The 17,054-nt window shown below is 48.8% G+C and overlaps 1 protein-coding gene and 1 long non-coding RNA gene across 5 annotated transcripts in view; both read left to right on the top strand.

Annotated features, from left to right (window-relative positions):
* LOC118374286 (protein quaking-A-like) overlaps window positions 1–17,054 on the top strand; it is a 145,817-nt gene that overhangs the window by 89,174 nt on the left and 39,589 nt on the right. The gene's annotated exons all lie outside the window — the stretch shown is intronic.
* Window positions 4,916–6,228, top strand: LOC127913574 (uncharacterized). The gene is made up of 3 exons (XR_008086062.1): window positions 4,916–5,017; window positions 5,156–5,573; window positions 5,652–6,228. It is a non-coding gene; the product is annotated as an uncharacterized LOC127913574 (long non-coding RNA).

Here is a 17,054-nt window from a genome sequence, read left to right as displayed (position 1 = left end):
TATGTCAGTTAACCAGTAGCCTGACGGATATGTCTGTTAACCAGTAGCCTGACGGATATGTCCGTTAACCAGTAGCCTGACGGATATGTCCGTTAACCAGTAGCCTGACGGATATGTCCGTTAACCAGTAGCCTGACGGGTATGTCAGTTAACCAGTAGCCTGACGGATATGTCTGTTAACCAGTAGCCTGACGGATATGTCCGTTAACCAGTAGCCTGACGGGTATGTCCGTTAACCAGTAGCCTGACGGGTATGTCCGTTAACCAGTAGCCTGACGGGTATGTCCGTTAACCAGTAGCCTGACGGGTATGTCCGTTAACCAGTAGCCTGACGGGTATGTCCGTTAACCAGTAGCCTGACGGGTATGTCCGTTAACCAGTAGCCTGACGGGTATGTCCGTTAACCAGTAGCCTGACGGATATGTCCGTTAACCAGTAGCCTGACGGGTATGTCAGTTAACCAGTAGCCTGACGGGTATGTCCGTTAACCAGTAGCCTGACGGGTATGTCCGTTAACCAGTAGCCTGACGGGTATGTCCGTTAACCAGTAGCCTGACGGGTATGTCCGTTAACCAGTAGCCTGACGGGTATGTCCGTTAACCAGTAGCCTGACGGGTATGTCCGTTAACCAGTAGCCTGACGGGTATGTCCGTTAACCAGTAGCCTGACGGGTATGTCCGTTAACCAGTAGCCTGACGGGTATGTCCGTTAACCAGTAGCCTGACGGATATGTCCGTTAACCAGTAGCCTGACGGATATGTCCGTTAACCAGTAGCCTGACGGATATGTCCGTTAACCAGTAGCCTGACGGATATGTCCGGTAACCAGTAGCCTGACGGATATGTCCGGTAACCAGTAGCCTGACGGATATGTCCGGTAACCAGTAGCCTGACTGATATGTCAGCAATATATTTTTGCGTGCAGCTTTTCTGTGTATTTTGCCAACATAGGCATATTAAAACACTTTTGTGTTTTCCGATCATAAGAATCATCCGATCTATCAACTGTCAATTTACAGATAATATACTAAATATGAGTACGGCCAGGTCTGTTAGTGGGGTAGCTTTAAACATGAACACAAGTAGGCTATCACGATAAGGCCACCTTTCAGTTAGTTCTGTTCTCCTGGATTAAGGACTGGAACAGGATGTGCCACTTTTAAAAACAGACAGCAGTATGCACCCTGTGAGATTGTTCTCTCCATATTTCACTTCCTCACATGATGCCGGAGAAGGCCATCAGGAGCCCCGGTGCCCGCGGCGAACAGACCGGCCGGACAGCTGTACCTCCGGATCCCCTGTCAGGAAGCGAGTTGGAGTGGGTATCTGACCCGCGGAAACAGGGCCAAGGCTCTGCAGGCCAAGCAGCCCCCTTTTCAGGGGACATCATGGGTCCATCACGTCACCACACAGGGCCCCCCCCCCCGGCAACGTTTGGTTACACTCTCTCCCAGGGGCCTGGCGTCACTCGAGTCTCTTCAATCCAATGGCTACAGAGAGAATAGACTCAACTCTTTTCCCTTTGTTTTGAGATGAATCCTCAACCCTCCAACTCTTCCGCTTCGTTGCCGTTTCTGAGCGAGGGACGATTTCAAGCTCTCTCACGGAGTACGACACCAGAGGCTGAAGCAGCGATGGCGGCGAGTGACTGTGCTGACTGTGTGGGTGACACAGCGTGAGTCACTGTCAGCCAGGGTGGGGGGAGATGAATAAACATGCATGTACACCCAGCTCATCCCTCACTTCCCCTCTGAAGTCATCAGCTGCAAAGAGCCACGCTTATAGTCAAGCTGAGTGTCCCCAGAAATAGAATTTCCCACAAATATATCTTACATTATGCTCTCATGTGTAAGCTCGCCTTGATGTCAAGTGAGGAGAGTAGTACTGACAGTAGCAGGTTTTCCCTCTACCTTTTACCACAGGAAAGTTTAGTTAATGATCCATTCTAGTAATTCCAAAGTAATTTCCCTATTATACAACCCTCACTGGCTTGGTGGCAGTTCATATCAGCACAGCGACAAGCTCCTTTCATTTCTACGTAGGGCTAAAAATACTGTTGAGAAGATGCCGTGAAGCTGCTGTGCCTAGTTTGTTGGCTGAGTGCAGTATTTCAGTATTTCCGCTATTACTTGTAATAGTCCTGTCTGGCTTCCCAGAACGGCGGCTCATTGGGGTTTATCTCCCCATGAAGTCCCCCAGGGGCTCTTCTCTCTCTCTCTCTAGTGTTGTCATTGTCACCGTGGGTGGGTGGGCAGCCCGGGCTGGCAGTAATGCCCTTTATCATGCTAAACTAAATTGGATTAAAGCTGTGGCTATGTCTACCCGGCAACGCACTTTTTAATGAAGGGCATCTTCTCTGCATTTGGCAGCGTGAAATTGTCTTTATTTAATCGCTCGGGGAAACAAATGGGGTCACCGGTTTCTTCAACTTCCTCTTTCAAGGAAATTCTTTACGGTCCCCATCAGGCTGGGCTGGGGTTGTTGTCTTGGGGGAAGGATGAGACGCTGACTAAAATTGTCTATTTGGCCTTGAGGCAATAGCTATTTCAGTCTTGTCTTGTAACAAAAACTGACACCCTTGTGCTGAAATAAGTAAGCCTGATTTCTGACGGCATTTAGAAATTGAAATGGGAGCCTCTGCTAGTTGATTTATGTGTTGGCTGATATTGAAACAGGCGTTGTGGGTGTGTGATGTCCCACCCCTTCTATAGATCGCCCCCCACCCCATGAGCCAGAGAGCTTGACTGACTGGAAGGAGAGGGTGCTGATGGGAAGTGGCAAAGGTTCAGCTATTCCTGCCTCACGGCAGCTCCCGATCCCGTGAACTTTTCAACTCCCGACAAAGTCTGAGTAGAGGGAGAGATGAGAGGCGAGAAATGACGGGAGGGGGGAGTTTGACTGAGCCGCTCTTTCAAGTGTGGCTTTATACCGCTGATCCAGCCCCTCTTCACACCCCCTCCTCTCTTCCCTCAGCCCCACTGCCACACGCCTCAGCATGCTGCTGGTGTGTGCCACAGAGCCTTGCTCTCCTGTCATGTCTACTGGGTAATAAGGCCCTGAACACTGCCTCCAGCATAGCCCTGCTGCACTCTGGCTAACCCTGCAGAGCACCTGCACTAACCCCCAGTGGCACCCCTAGTCTATGGGATTGGAACCAGGTAGCCTATGGGATTGGAACCAGGTAGCCTATGTGATTGGAACCAGGTAGCCTATGTGATTGGAACCAGGTAGCCTATGCGATTGGAACCAGGCAGCCTATGCGATTGGAACCAGGCAGCCTATGCGATTGGAACCAGGCAGCCTATGCGATTGGAACCAGGTAGTCTATGCGATTGGAACCAGGTAGTCTATGCGATTGGAACCAGGTAGCCTATGCGATTGGAACCAGGTAGCCTATGCGATTGGAACCAGGTAGCCTATGCGATTGGAACCAGGTAGCCTATGCGATTGGAACCAGGTAGCCTATGCGATTGGAACCAGGTAGCCTATGCGATTGGAACCAGGTAGCCTATGCGATTGGAACCAGGTAGCCTATGCGATTGGAACCAGGCAGCCTATGCGATTGGAACCAGGCAGCCTATGCGATTGGAACCAGGCAGCCTATGCGATTGGAACCAGGCAGCCTATGCGATTGGAACCAGGCAGCCTATGCGATTGGAACCAGGTAGCCTATGCGATTGGAACCAGGTAGCCTATGCGATTGGAACCAGGTAGCCTATGCGATTGGAACCAGGTAGCCTATGCGATTGGAACCAGGTAGCCTATGCGATTGGAACCAGGTAGCCTATGCGATTGGAACCAGGTAGCCTATGCGATTGGAACCAGGTAGCCTATGCGATTGGAACCAGGTAGCCTATGCGATTGGAACCAGGTAGCCTATGCGATTGGAACCAGGTAGCCTATGCGATTGGAACCAGGTAGCCTATGCGATTGGAACCAGGTAGCCTATGCGATTGGAACCAGGTAGTCTATGCGATTGGAACCAGGTAGTCTATGCGATTGGAACCAGGTAGCCTATGCGATTGGAACCAGGTAGCCTATGCGATTGAACCAACCAGGTAGCCTATGCGATTGGAACCAGGTAGCCTATGCGATTGGAACCAGGTAGCCTATGCGATTGGAACCAGGTAGCCTATGCGATTGGAACCAGGTAGCCTATGCGATTGGAACCAGGTAGCCTATGCGATTGGAACCAGGTAGCCTATGCGATTGGAACCAGGTAGCCTATGCGATTGGAACCAGGTAGCCTATGCGATTGGAACCAGGTAGCCTATGCGATTGGAACCAGGTAGCCTATGCGATTGGAACCAGGTAGCCTATGCGATTGGAACCAGGTAGCCTATGCGATTGGAACCAGGTAGCCTATGCGATTGGAACCAGGTAGCCTATGTGATTGGAACCAGGTAGCCTATGTGATCCTCCTGTTCCCAGTGACCGAGTAATGGATTCATGCACTCGGATGAGGGTTGGTGTGATTACCTCATAGCAGGCAGGAGATCATCAAAACACCAGTGTCACCCAAAAGTGATATCAAAGAGGGAAACAGATTTTCAATTGCTGAGGAGAACACTTCTATCGGTCTTTGGCAGGTTGAACACAGGGCCCTCAATCAAATCCAGTCCAGTCTAATTAGTTTGCACTTCCACACAATGTTTTGGTTTGATACAAAAGCATTGTATAGAATTAATTGGCCTTTAAAAAAGTATATATATATATTTTTTAAGCGTTTCTCGCAGATCAGTCTTAGAACATTATGGCCCACCGGCTGCCAGCCTGTCATGTTCAGGCTGATAAAGATGTATAGCGAGACGTCAGTGTGCATTTCATTTAATGGAAGTGTGTCGTTAGAATTCATCTTTTGTCTGGCACACTTGTAAATGACTGGAATTCTCTGGGCTGGCAGGCTTTAATGAGGTATGTGTTGAGGTTGTAGTTCTCTGGGCTGGCAGGCTGTAATGTGGTATGTGTTGAGGTTGTAGTTCTCTGGGCTGGCAGGCTGTAATGTGGTATGTGTTGAGGTTGTAGTTCTCTGGGCTGGCAGGCTGTAATGTGCAATGTGTTGAGGTTGTAGTTCTCTGGGCTGGCAGGCTGTAATGTGGTATGTGTTGAGGTTGTAGTTCTCTGGGCTGGCAGGGTGTAATGTGCAATGTGTTGAGGTTGTAGTTCTCTGGGCTGGCAGGCTGTAATGTGGTATGTGTTGAGGTTGTAGTTCTCTGGGCTGGCAGACTGTAATGTGTTGAGGTTGTAGTTCTCTGGGCTGGCAGGCTGTAATGTGTTGAGGTTGTAGTTCTCTGGGCTGGCAGGCTGTAATGTGCAATGTGTTGAGGTTGTAGTTCTCTGGGCTGGCAGACTGTAATGTGTTGAGGTTGTAGTTCTCTGGGCTGGCAGGCTGTAATGTGCAATGTGTTGAGGTTGTAGTTCTCTGGGCTGGCAGACTGTAATGTGTTGAGGTTGTAGTTCTCTGGGCTGGCAGGCTGTAATGTGGTATGGGTTGAGGTTGTAGTTCTCTGGGCTGGCAGACTGTAATGTGTTGAGGTTGTAGTTCTCTGGGCTGGCAGACTGTAATGTGTTGAGGTTGTAGTTCTCTGGGCTGGCAGGCTGTAATGTGTTGAGGTTGTAGTTCTCTGGGCTGGCAGGCTGTAATGTGTTGAGGTTGTAGTTCTCTGGGCTGGCAGACTGTAATGTGTTGAGGTTGTAGTTCTCTGGGCTGGCAGACTGTAATGTGTTGAGGTTGTAGTTCTCTGGGCTGGCAGACTGTAATGTGTTGAGGTTGTAGTTCTCTGGGCTGGCAGACTGTAATGTGTTGAGGTTGTAGTTCTCTGGGCTGGCAGACTGTAATGTGTTGAGGTTGTAGTTCTCTGGGCTGGCAGACTGTAATGTGTTGAGGTTGTAGTTCTCTGGGCTGGCAGACTGTAATGTGTTGAGGTTGTAGTTCTCTGGGCTGGCAGACTGTAATGTGTTGAGGTTGTAGTTCTCTGGGCTGGCAGGCTGTAATGTGGTATGTGTTGAGGTTGTAGTTCTCTGGGCTGGCAGGCTGTAACGAGGGCTTGACCACAGATGCCTCCACAGTCAGAAGTACAGTGATTTTGGAAAGTATTCAGACCCCTTGACTTTTTTCCATGTTGTTACATTACAGCCTTATTCTAAAATTGATGAAATAGTTTCCCCCCTCATTAATCTACACTCAAAACAAGTTTTCATGCTGACATTTTTTACAAATAAAGAAAAACCCGTGAATGTGCGTGTGTGCGTGTGTGTGTGTGTGCATATATATATATAGATGAGGTTGACTGATTTTTATGATTTCTCAACACCAATACCGATTATTGGAGGACCAAAAAAAGCCAATATCGATTAATCAGAGAATTTTTTGTGTGTGTGTGTGTGTGTGTGTGTGTGTGTGTGTGTGTGTGTGTGTGTGTGTCAGTATTAGCTATTATAGAAACCATTTCATTAACATACAATGCAGCAAGGTTTGTGTTGTGCTGTCATATAAAAATATACCCTATTGAGATACTTGGTCTGGTCTTGAAAAGGAGCAGCTAGAGGAGATACTTGATCTAGGCTTGAAAAGGAGCAGCTAGATGAGGTACTTGGTCTGGTCTTGAAAAGGAGAAGCTAGATGAGATACTTGGTCTAGGCTTGAAAAGGAGCAGCTAGATGAGGTACTTGGTCTAGTCTTGAAAAGGAGCAGCTAGATGAGATACTTGGTCTAGTCTTGAAAAGGAGCAGCTAGATGAGGTACTTGGTCTAGTCTTGAAAAGGAGCAGCTAGATGAGATACTTGGTCTAGTCTTGAAAAGGAGCAGCTAGATGAGATACTTGGTCTAGGCTTGAAAAGGAGCAGCTAGATGAGGTACTTGGTCTAGTCTTGAAAAGGAGCAGCTAGATGAGATACTTGGTCTAGGCTTGAAAAGAAGCAGCTAGATGAGGTACTTGGTCTGGTCTTGAAAAGGAGCAGCGAGATGAGATACTTGGTCTAGGCTTGAAAAGGAGCAGCTAGATGAGGTACTTGGTCTAGTCTTGAAAAGGAGAAGCTAGATGAGGTACTTGGTCTAGGCTTGAAAAGGAGCAGCTAGATGAGGTACTTGGTCTAGGCTTGAAAAGGAGCAGCTAGATGAGGTACTTGGTCGAGTCTTGAAAAGGAGAAGCTAGATGAGGTACTTGGTCGAGTCTTGAAAAGGAGAAGCTAGGAAGGCTGAATAGACACATTTAGCACGGTACTTACAAAAGTATGCAGGGATTCACTTTCACACTAAGCTGCTGCCAACTGTCACATATTGTCCTAATTTGATCCGTTTGCTGTACTTGACCGTTAGATATGTTTGTTAAATTGATGGATGGTGCCCCTATAACGATATTACTATCCTCTCCTTGCCCTAAGTCGTCAGCTCAGAAGCCCAACCGTAACAATCGTTGAATGTCTCTCTGCCTCCCATCACTCTGGCCATCTGCCTCCCATCACTCTGGCCATCTGCCTCCCACTGTAAGACCCACACACATCATTTCCAATGGAAAATTAGCTGCACAGTATAGATGTTAGCAGAGGTTATTTTCTTAGTGCTCAGGGACCGCGACGAGCGGTTAGAGTGTGGGGCCAGTAACCGAAAGGTTGCTAGTTCGAATCCCTGATCCAGCAATGTGAAAAATATGTCAATGCGCCCTTGAGCAAGGCACTTAACCCTAATTGCTCCAGGGTCACCGTTGATAATGGCAGACCCCGGCCGTGACCCCGGTCTCCGATTGGGTCTCGAGGGGAGTTGGGCTATGCAACAAAAAATCTATATAATTATTCTAATTCACAACCTTCCGGCAGATAGCCTAGCAGTTAGTGTTAAAAAAAGAAACACATTTCCAATTCATGCATGTTAATACGTGTGAAATAAAACACTGTATAAGCAGCCACCAATTTCCTGTGACTTACAATGGGTTATTTTAGTGTTATTATGTAGCCGTTTCTGCTGTTAGTGTTCTCAGTGGGCCTTCGTGTCCATGTTTAAGACGACACCGACAGCATGGTGTTGTTCTCCTACTGTTGTGTGTTAAGAATTGTCCTTCCAGACTGTCAGCATGCCTATCGCCCCTGTCAAGATGCCACCTAGGCCTTTGAATATTGTTGGAGTCTATAAACTGAGCTATAGGCCAAAACCGGTGTCAAGATTTCTTTGGTGCCGCTGACGACACGCTCTGTTAATCGCCGGTAGTAAAGATGGCCGAGGGAGATGCATCTAAATGACTTTTGGATAATTGAATCCAGGAGCCGATGTTTGTCTAAATATTCCAGACACCAAATCAGAGGGAGAGAAGAGGCCGTTTCTCAGATTACTTCCACCACGGTAATTAGCTTTTCTAATCTGATAAAAACCTGACCAATTGGTTTCCTCTTTAGGTGTTGAAAGCCCTGCAGTCTTTTTTTCTCACCACACCCATCACCGCCACCACCACCATCACACCCATCACCGCCATCACCGCCATCACACCCATCACCGTCATCACACCCATCACCGCCACCACACCCATCGCCGCCACCACACCCATCACCGCCGCCACCACACCCATCACAGTGTGATGGTGGTGGGGGCAAAGGGTGTGGTGTGTGCCTCTGGTGTTTAGCGGGTTGGGGGACAGCAGGGTGTTTAGCGGGTTGGGGGACAGCAGGGTGTTTTAGAGGGTTGGGGGACAGCAGGGTGTTTAGATGGTTGGGGGACAGCAGGGTGTTTAGATGGTTGGGGGACAGCAGGGTGTTTAGATGGTTGGGGGACAGCAGGGTGTTTAGCGGGTTGGGGGACAGCAGGGTGTTTAGCGGGTTGGGGGACAGCAGGGTGTTTTTGGGTTGGGGGACAGCAGGGTGTTTTTTGGGTTGGGGGACAGCAGGGTGTTTTTTGGGTTGGGGGATAGCAGGGTGTTTAGATGGTTGTGGGACAGCAGGGTGTTTAGATGGTTGTGGGACAGCAGGGTGTTTAGATGGTTGTGGGACAGCAGGGTGTTTAGATGGTTGGGGGACAGCAGGGTGTTTAGATGGTTGGGGGACAGCAGGGTGTTTAGATGGTTGGGGGACAGCAGGGTGTTTAGATGGTTGGGGGACAGCAGGGTGTTTAGATGGTTGGGGGACAGCAGGGTGTTTAGATGGTTGGGGGACAGCAGGGTGTTTAGATGGTTGGGGGACAGCAGGGTGTTTAGATGGTTGGGGGACAGCAGGGTGTTTAGAGGGTTGGGGGACAGCAGGGTGTTTAGATGGTTGGGGGACAGCAGGGTGTTTTTTCGGTTGGGGGACAGCAGTGTGTTTAGATGGTTGGGGGACAGCAGGGTGTTTAGATGGTTGGGGGACAGCAGGGTGTTTAGATGGTTGGGGGACAGCAGGGTGTTTAGATGGTTGGGGGACAGCAGGGTGTTTAGAGGGTTGGGGGACAGCAGGGTGTTTAGCGGGTTGGGGGACAGCAGGGTGTTTAGATGGTTGGGGGACAGCAGGGTGTTTAGAGGGTTGGCAGATATGCTTTTACTGGAGAGAGAGGTTAGCAGATGTGATGGAAGTCAAATGACACTTTGTTGTGTGCCAGAAGTGGCTTTGTTAGTGATTGACAGCGCTGACTGCAGAACATTATGGTCTAATTCATCCTGATTGGCACCCCGGGCCACTGCGGAATCTATTTGAAGTGCTTCTGGTCATGGCTTGGTTGTCCATTTTTCCCAGTCTCCTTATAGACACACTTACCACTCGACACATACTTTTCCTGGAAATAAATCCATTTGCTAGTGTGTCTGTCTACTATTAATGATACTTAAGCGCCAGTGCTACTGTAGGCTAAACCACTAATGTAAATACTTGTACATTATTTACATAAAAATAAGCTACGCTTGTTAGCACATTACACCATATTATTCAGTTTGTCTTTCAGGTTAAATAGAAGCGTGTGGGATCTAGTAATTTGCATCCTTATTTCCCTTTTAGTTTATTTGTCTGTTTGTTTTGAGGACCCTTGTCCTCGGGCCATCGAGATCAAGCACAAGAGGGTTAGGAGTTTTCATTGAAGTTGCGCCTTGGGAGCTCAGAGAAGAACTACGCTATAGTGTGGGCTCCGTTGTCTGCCGTCCTTGTTATAGCTCCATTGTTTTGTTTTAACTCTGTTGCTGCTCTGAGGCACAAAGTTTAAAAGAGATATTCAGCCGGCCGCTCTCTCTCCTCTGTCCTCCTGGATCTTCCGGAAAACCATGAAATTCCAGGAGGGGGGGTAGAGTAGAGGGGGGTAAAGTGTGAGCGAGAGAAAGAGAAGGCACTGCGCCCCCACAAAGCTTGCAGTGTCTCTCCCTGAATTTACCCGTCCTTGCCGGGAACAAAGTGACTGTATTAGCAGCTTGAGCAGAGCAGCCCCCAGACTGATGTGTCATTTGCTTCACAGCAGGGACACTGTCCTCTTCTCTCTCTTTATTTTTTTTTATCTCTGTTGGTCTTTCAGCCTTATACAGTATTTCATGCCTTGGATTCAGATTTAACAGATATATTTTAGTCAGACTATCTTGTCTTATTGTCAACTGCTATCTCATACATCTTCAGACACCATACAAGTTGATGTCTCAACGGACAACACACTTCTGCAGTTTCTCTCTCGGTACGAGACTCAGAATTGCAATTTTGTTAATCTCGCGCTCCAGTCATCTCACTAGCTCCAGTCATCTCACTAGCTCCAGTCATCTCACTAGCTAGCTCCAGTCATCTCACTAGCTCCAGTCATCTCACTAGCTAGCTCCAGTCATCTCACTAGCTCCAGTCATCTCACTAGCTAGCTCCAGTCATCTCACTAGCTCCAGTCATCTCACTAGCTCCAGACATCTCACTAGCTCCAGACATCTCACTAGCTCCAGACATCTCACTAGCTCCAGACATCTCACTAGCTCCAGACATCTCACTAGCTCCAGACATCTCACTAGCTCCAGTCATCTCACTAGCTAGCTCCAGTCATCTCACTAGCTCCAGTCATCTCACTAGCTAGCTCCAGTCATCTCACTAGCTCCAGTCATCTCACTAGCTAGCTCCAGTCATCTCACTAGCTCCAGTCATCTCACTAGCTCCAGTCATCTCACTAGCTCCAGACATCTCACTAGCTCCAGACATCTCACTAGCTCCAGTCATCTCACTAGCTAGCTCCAGTCATCTCACTAGCTCCAGTCATCTCACTAGCTAGCTCCAGTCATCTCACTAGCTCCAGTCATCTCACTAGCTAGCTCCAGTCATCTCACTAGCTCCAGTCATCTCACTAGCTCCAGTCATCTCACTAGCTCCAGACATCTCACTAGCTCCAGACATCTCACTAGCTCCAGACATCTCACTAGCTCCAGACATCTCACTAGCTCCAGACATCTCACTAGCTCCAGACATCTCACTAGCTCCAGACATCTCACTAGCTCCAGACATCTCACTAGCTCCGGTCATCTCACTAGCTCCGGTCATCTCACTAGCTCCGGTCATCTCACTAGCTCCGGTCATCTCACTAGCTCCGGTCATCTCACTAGCTCCGGTCATCTCACTAGCTCCGGTCATCTCACTAGCTCCAGACATCTCACTAGCTCCAGACATCTCACTAGCTCCAGACATCTCACTAGCTCCAGACATCTCACTAGCTCCAGACATCTCACTAGCTCCAGACATCTCACTAGCTCCAGACATCTCACTAGCTCCAGACATCTCACTAGCTCCAGACATCTCACTAGCTCCAGACATCTCACTAGCTCCAGACATCTCACTAGCTCCAGACATCTCACTAGCTCCAGACATCTCACTAGCTCCAGTCATCTCACTAGCTCCAGACATCTCACTAGCTCCAGTCATCTCACTAGCTCCAGACATCTCACTAGCTCCAGTCATCTCACTAGCTCCAGACATCTCACTAGCTCCAGACATCTCACTAGCTCCAGACATCTCACTAGCTCACTAGCTCCAGACATCTCACTAGCTCCAGACATCTCACTAGCTCCAGACATCTCACTAGCTCCAGTCATCTCACTAGCTCCAGTCATCTCACTAGCTCCAGACCGCTGTTCCAGCTTTGAGACCTCCCTCTCACTCATCTAGCCTTCACTCTTTCCACCGAGGAAAAATTGGGGGCATCTTGTTCTGGAGACAGATGGTCCATAATGCACGCCAGGCGTTGTGGTCTGCAGGGCGTCGCGTGCCACGTCCGCCAAGTTCTTGCCTCCGGCAGCTGAGCCAGGAACACAAGGCACCGGTCGGCCTGGTGGACGGCTGATCACAGCCAGCCCAGTTCTCCGCCATCAATAAACACCTTTTTCTTCCTTCTAGCGCATAATCGTTTGCACCTTCCTATCAGCCGTGGTATGACAAATGAGTACAAAACACCATCTGGCTGTTTCCATCCATGTGTGCCTCTCCAATTAATGATGTTTACTCTCCTTACTTGCAAATAAGACTGTAGTATTGTCTTTTGGAGAGAAGAAAAATAATTATCTTCCTTGCATGGGATTTAGCCCGCAAGGAAATGACTGGCATTCATGCAGAACGCAGGATGCATTGTCTCTAGTGGTTGTCTCGTTTTTCTTTTTTTGTCTGTTACGAACTATAATGATATGAAAAGGTAGAGGCCCAGTAATGTACCCACCAAAACAACCGGTCTGCAGCTGCGTCTCATTCCAGTTTTACAGAGACGTGTCACTCCGACTCAGGCTCAAACCGCTGCCTCAGGACCTGGAGAAAGGGATCACGAGGAAATGGAAGCGTCCTCGGCCCCGAGTCTCTAACCCCCCTGCACTCAGTACTGGCTGATGACACAATATTCGCTTGACCGATGAAAGCAGCCAGATGCATTTCCTCTGTCTGCGCACATAGAAATGATATAAACATCTTGTGTCTAGGGACACACTGTAGCTGGCTCAAGCGGGGCTTAAAGCTCACAGAGTAGATTTTCAAATCCGCCTGGCATACTTTCCACCCGGCTCTTAAAACCATAATTAAGTGTTTGGATTGGATGAAATTAACCTCTTGACGACGACCCCTGGGAGGTTAGACATAGAAACCAGTTAAACCTGGTGGGTTACAGATCTCCAAATCCACCCCCCTCTTCCATTCCACCTGCTTTATTTCTGCATGGATGTTAATATTACTGCTTGCTTTTACTGCTGACCTCTGCTTTAGAACGCTGGGGCGCTGGTTTAGAACCCTGGGGGCGCTGGTTTAGAATCCTGGGGGCGCTGGTTTAGAACCCTGGGGGCGCTGGTTTAGAACCCTGAGGGAGCTAGTTTAGAACCCTGGGGGCGCTGGTTTAGAATCCTGGGGGTGCTGGTTTAGAATCCTGGGAGCGCTGGTTTAGAACCCTGGGGGCGCTGGTTTAGAACCCTGGGGGCGCTGGTTTAGAACCCTGGGGGCGCTGGTTTAGAACCCTGGGGGCGCTGGTTTAGAACCCTGGGGGCGCTGGTTTAGAACCCTGAGGGCGCTGGTTTAGAATCCTGGGGGCGCTGGTTTAGAATCCTGGGGGCGCTGGTTTAGAACCCTGGGGGCGCTGGTTTAGAACCCTGGGGACGCTGGTTTAGAACCCTGGGGGCGCTGGTTTAGAACCCTGGGGGCGCTGGTTTAGAACCCTGGGGGCGCTGGTTTAGAACCCTGGGGGCGCTGGTTTAGAACCCTGGGGACGCTGGTTTAGAACCCTGGGGGCGCTGGTTTAGAACCCTGGGGGCGCTGGTTTAGAACCCTGGGACAGAACGCTGGGGGCGCTGGTTTAGAACGCTGGGGGCGCTGGTTTAGAACTCTGGGGCGCTGGTTTAGAACTCTGGGGCGCTGGTTTAGAACGCTGGGGGCGCTGGTTTAGAACCCGGGGGTGCTGGTTTAGAACGCGGGGGCGCTGGTTTAGAACGCTGGGGATGCTGGTTTAGAATGCTGGGGGCGCTGGTTTAGAACCCTGGGGGAGCTCGTTTAGAACGCTGGGGACGCTGGTTTAGAACGCTGGGGCGCTGGTTTAGAACGCTGGGGCGCTGGTTTAGAACTCTGGGGTGCTGGTTTAGAACTCTGGGGCGCTGGTTTAGAACTCTGGGGCGCTGGTTTAGAACTCTGGGGGCGCTGGTTTAGTACACGGGCGCTGGTTTAGAATCATCCTGCTGGTTCTACCCATTTCTGTCCTCTCACCCTTGTGCCCTGTTCACTAGCCCCGGTTAGCCACTCAAGACTCACCGTACCACACTTGGCATCTTGAGATTAAGCGCATTCCATTAAGTGTCCATTTGAAGTATAAAACGTCCTCATTAATTAACTCTAACCAATAGGGTAATAGGAATGGATTGCTTCCCATTTTACCAGAGGTCTACACTGGCGCCCTTCGACAAATCTGCCAATATCGATGACTGCGGATGCGGTAGTTGCTCGAGTATGGTGCAAAAGTAACTGTGAACCGTGGTGAATCACATCAGGTGAGACAGTTGTTCCCATGTCAATCCCTCTCTTGCTTCCTCAGTGGGATCTGCCATTTCTCCCCAGCAGCAGATTTGAGATAACTGGAACCCCCATCTCCCACCACAGCCCTAAAGAAAACCAAGTAACAATTAAAGGGCATTTTCTCTGCACTAGATTCTAATCCACTGCGCGTTCGCAGGGACTACAAATGCGTGATTGACGTCGGCTCAAGAAGGGCAGAGCCGAGACAGTGAAAGGCATTCATTCATTCCCAGGGTTTCTGTCCACACATTTTGCCTGTCCCTCCACTACCATGCACTGGGATTGGTAGATGGCAGGGAAGAGGGAGAAACTGGTGTGAGTCAATAATGTCTTTGCTTTAGCGTGAATGTGCAGCTTTTATCGATACAGAAATGGGCACACAACCAGTAAACTCCCTTCTGTAGGTCTAAACTAAGTTACAGGAGTAGCATGTGTTGTGTGCTCGTTTGATTCCTTTCTCAGAATCCCCCCCCCCCTCTCAAACCTTAATTAGGACTGTCTCGCTGAGAGTGGATCATAAAGAGGAAACACAGGCATTCCCTCGCTGCGCCAGTTTATCATATTCACTCGCGTGCCTGGGTAACATTGTCCATGTATAATTTATAACTCCAGACATCTTTTGTTGTATGTTTACTTTGGTTTCCTAGCACTTAACATGCCTGCTCGCTCAATGTTCCCTCGCTGTCTGGGGTTTGGAAAGCCTGCCTTTCACCACTGTATCCTCCATTAAAGTACCTTGTTTCTGTGGCCCAGAGGCCTTCAGCAGTTAATCGCAAGTATTTGATGCCACACGCGAGGCCCAGGCGTCTTGTATAACTAACTGGTGTTTGCCACACTAGAACCCTTGTTTTGTTGGTTATGGTTAAAACCTTTTTCTACCATGTACAGTGTAAGGAAACGATATGTAACAGGCATGTTTAATTCTGGTCAGGGAACATGTCAATGACCCTGACATTTGCATGTGGTGCACTGGTGAAGTCAGCCTTGGCTCGAAGTCCCTTCACCTGCTGGCTCTGCCTGCAGTGGGCCCATATGTACATCCGTCCTGATTAGCTCTCATACGGGGCACACAGGTGGTAGGGACTCTGAGAAGTGGCCTTCCTGTGGGGGAACAGGCTGGTCTCCCCCTCCCTATGTGGAGGGCCTGTCACTCAGTCGTTAATCTGCCAGCCCTGGCCTCTCACACTGTGAAACCCCCTGGAGAAGGTTCTGGAACCTGGCGCTAACAGCCAAATCCTTCATCTTGAGGTATCCAGAGCGAGCTAGTTCCAGTCATCAGCTGAAAAAAAAACTTTTTTTTTTCTGAAGATAAAGCAGTGTTGTGTGTATATATATATAGGTTTTTTTAATAGTTCTGATAAGAATCACAGGCAAATTAGAAATGCAGTGTTTCAATATTTTTTTTATTTAATTGGTGCGATACTGAATGACTCTTTTCTCAATCTTTGATGAAATGGGATCTTATGTGCAAGTTTAGAGAAGTGCCCGTAATGTTCACATTACGGGCACAGTCTCTAGTGGTATCAGTGATGCTCCAGTAATGTGAACAGTCTCTAGTGGTATCAGTGATGCTCCAGTAATGTGAACAGTCTCTAGTGGTATCGGTGATGCTCCCGTAATGTGAACACAGTCTCTAGGTATCAGTGATGCTCCAGTAATGTGAACACAGTCTCTAGTGGTATCGGTGATGCTCCCGTAATGTGAACACAGTCTCGTATCAGTGATGCTCCAGTAATGTGAACAGTCTCTATGTATCAGTGATGCTCCGGTAATGTGAACACGGTCTCTAGTGGTATCAGTGATGCTCCAGTAATGTGAACAGTCTCTAGTGGTATCAGTGATGCTCCAGTAATGTGAACAGTCTCTAGTGGTATCGGTGATGCTCCCGTAATGTGAACACAGTCTCTAGGTATCAGTGATGCTCCAGTAATGTGAACACAGTCTCTAGTGGTATCGGTGATGCTCCCGTAATGTGAACACAGTCTCGTATCAGTGATGCTCCAGTAATGTGAACAGTCTCTATGTATCAGTGATGCTCCGGTAATGTGAACACGGTCTCTAGTGGTATCAGTGCTGCTCCAGTAATGTGAACACAGTCTCTAGTGGTATCAGTGATGCTCCAGTAATGTGAACACAGTCTCTAGGTATCAGATATACTCCAGTAATGTGAACACAGTCTCTAGGTATCAGTGATGCTCCAGTAATGTGAACACAGTCTCTAGTGGTATCGGTGATGCTCCCGTAATGTGAACACAGTCTCGTATCAGTGATGCTCCAGTAATGTGAACAGTCTCTATGTATCAGTGATGCTCCGGTAATGTGAACACGGTCTCTAGTGGTATTAGTGCTGCTCCAGTAATGTGAACAGTCTCTATGTATCAGTGATGCAGTTGAAAGGAGGGCTTCTATAACTGGAGCTTTTCGAAACTACAGACAGATGACGTTTGAGGAGATGCTGTTATTTGCATGAATGAGCCAGGAGTCAGAGACACTTCTGCAATGGAAGAGACATTAACAGCCTTCATTTCCACGCTCCCACTGTCCCCACATCATCGGGAATCTGGCCACAAACTCAACGTCAGGGAAATATTCATATCGCAATAATAACGTGGCTGTGTGGCA

This window comes from Oncorhynchus keta, chromosome 29, assembly GCF_023373465.1.
Source record: "Oncorhynchus keta strain PuntledgeMale-10-30-2019 chromosome 29, Oket_V2, whole genome shotgun sequence".
Lineage (NCBI taxonomy): Eukaryota > Metazoa > Chordata > Actinopteri > Salmoniformes > Salmonidae > Oncorhynchus > Oncorhynchus keta.
This window is presented reverse-complemented; position numbering and strand designations above follow the sequence as displayed.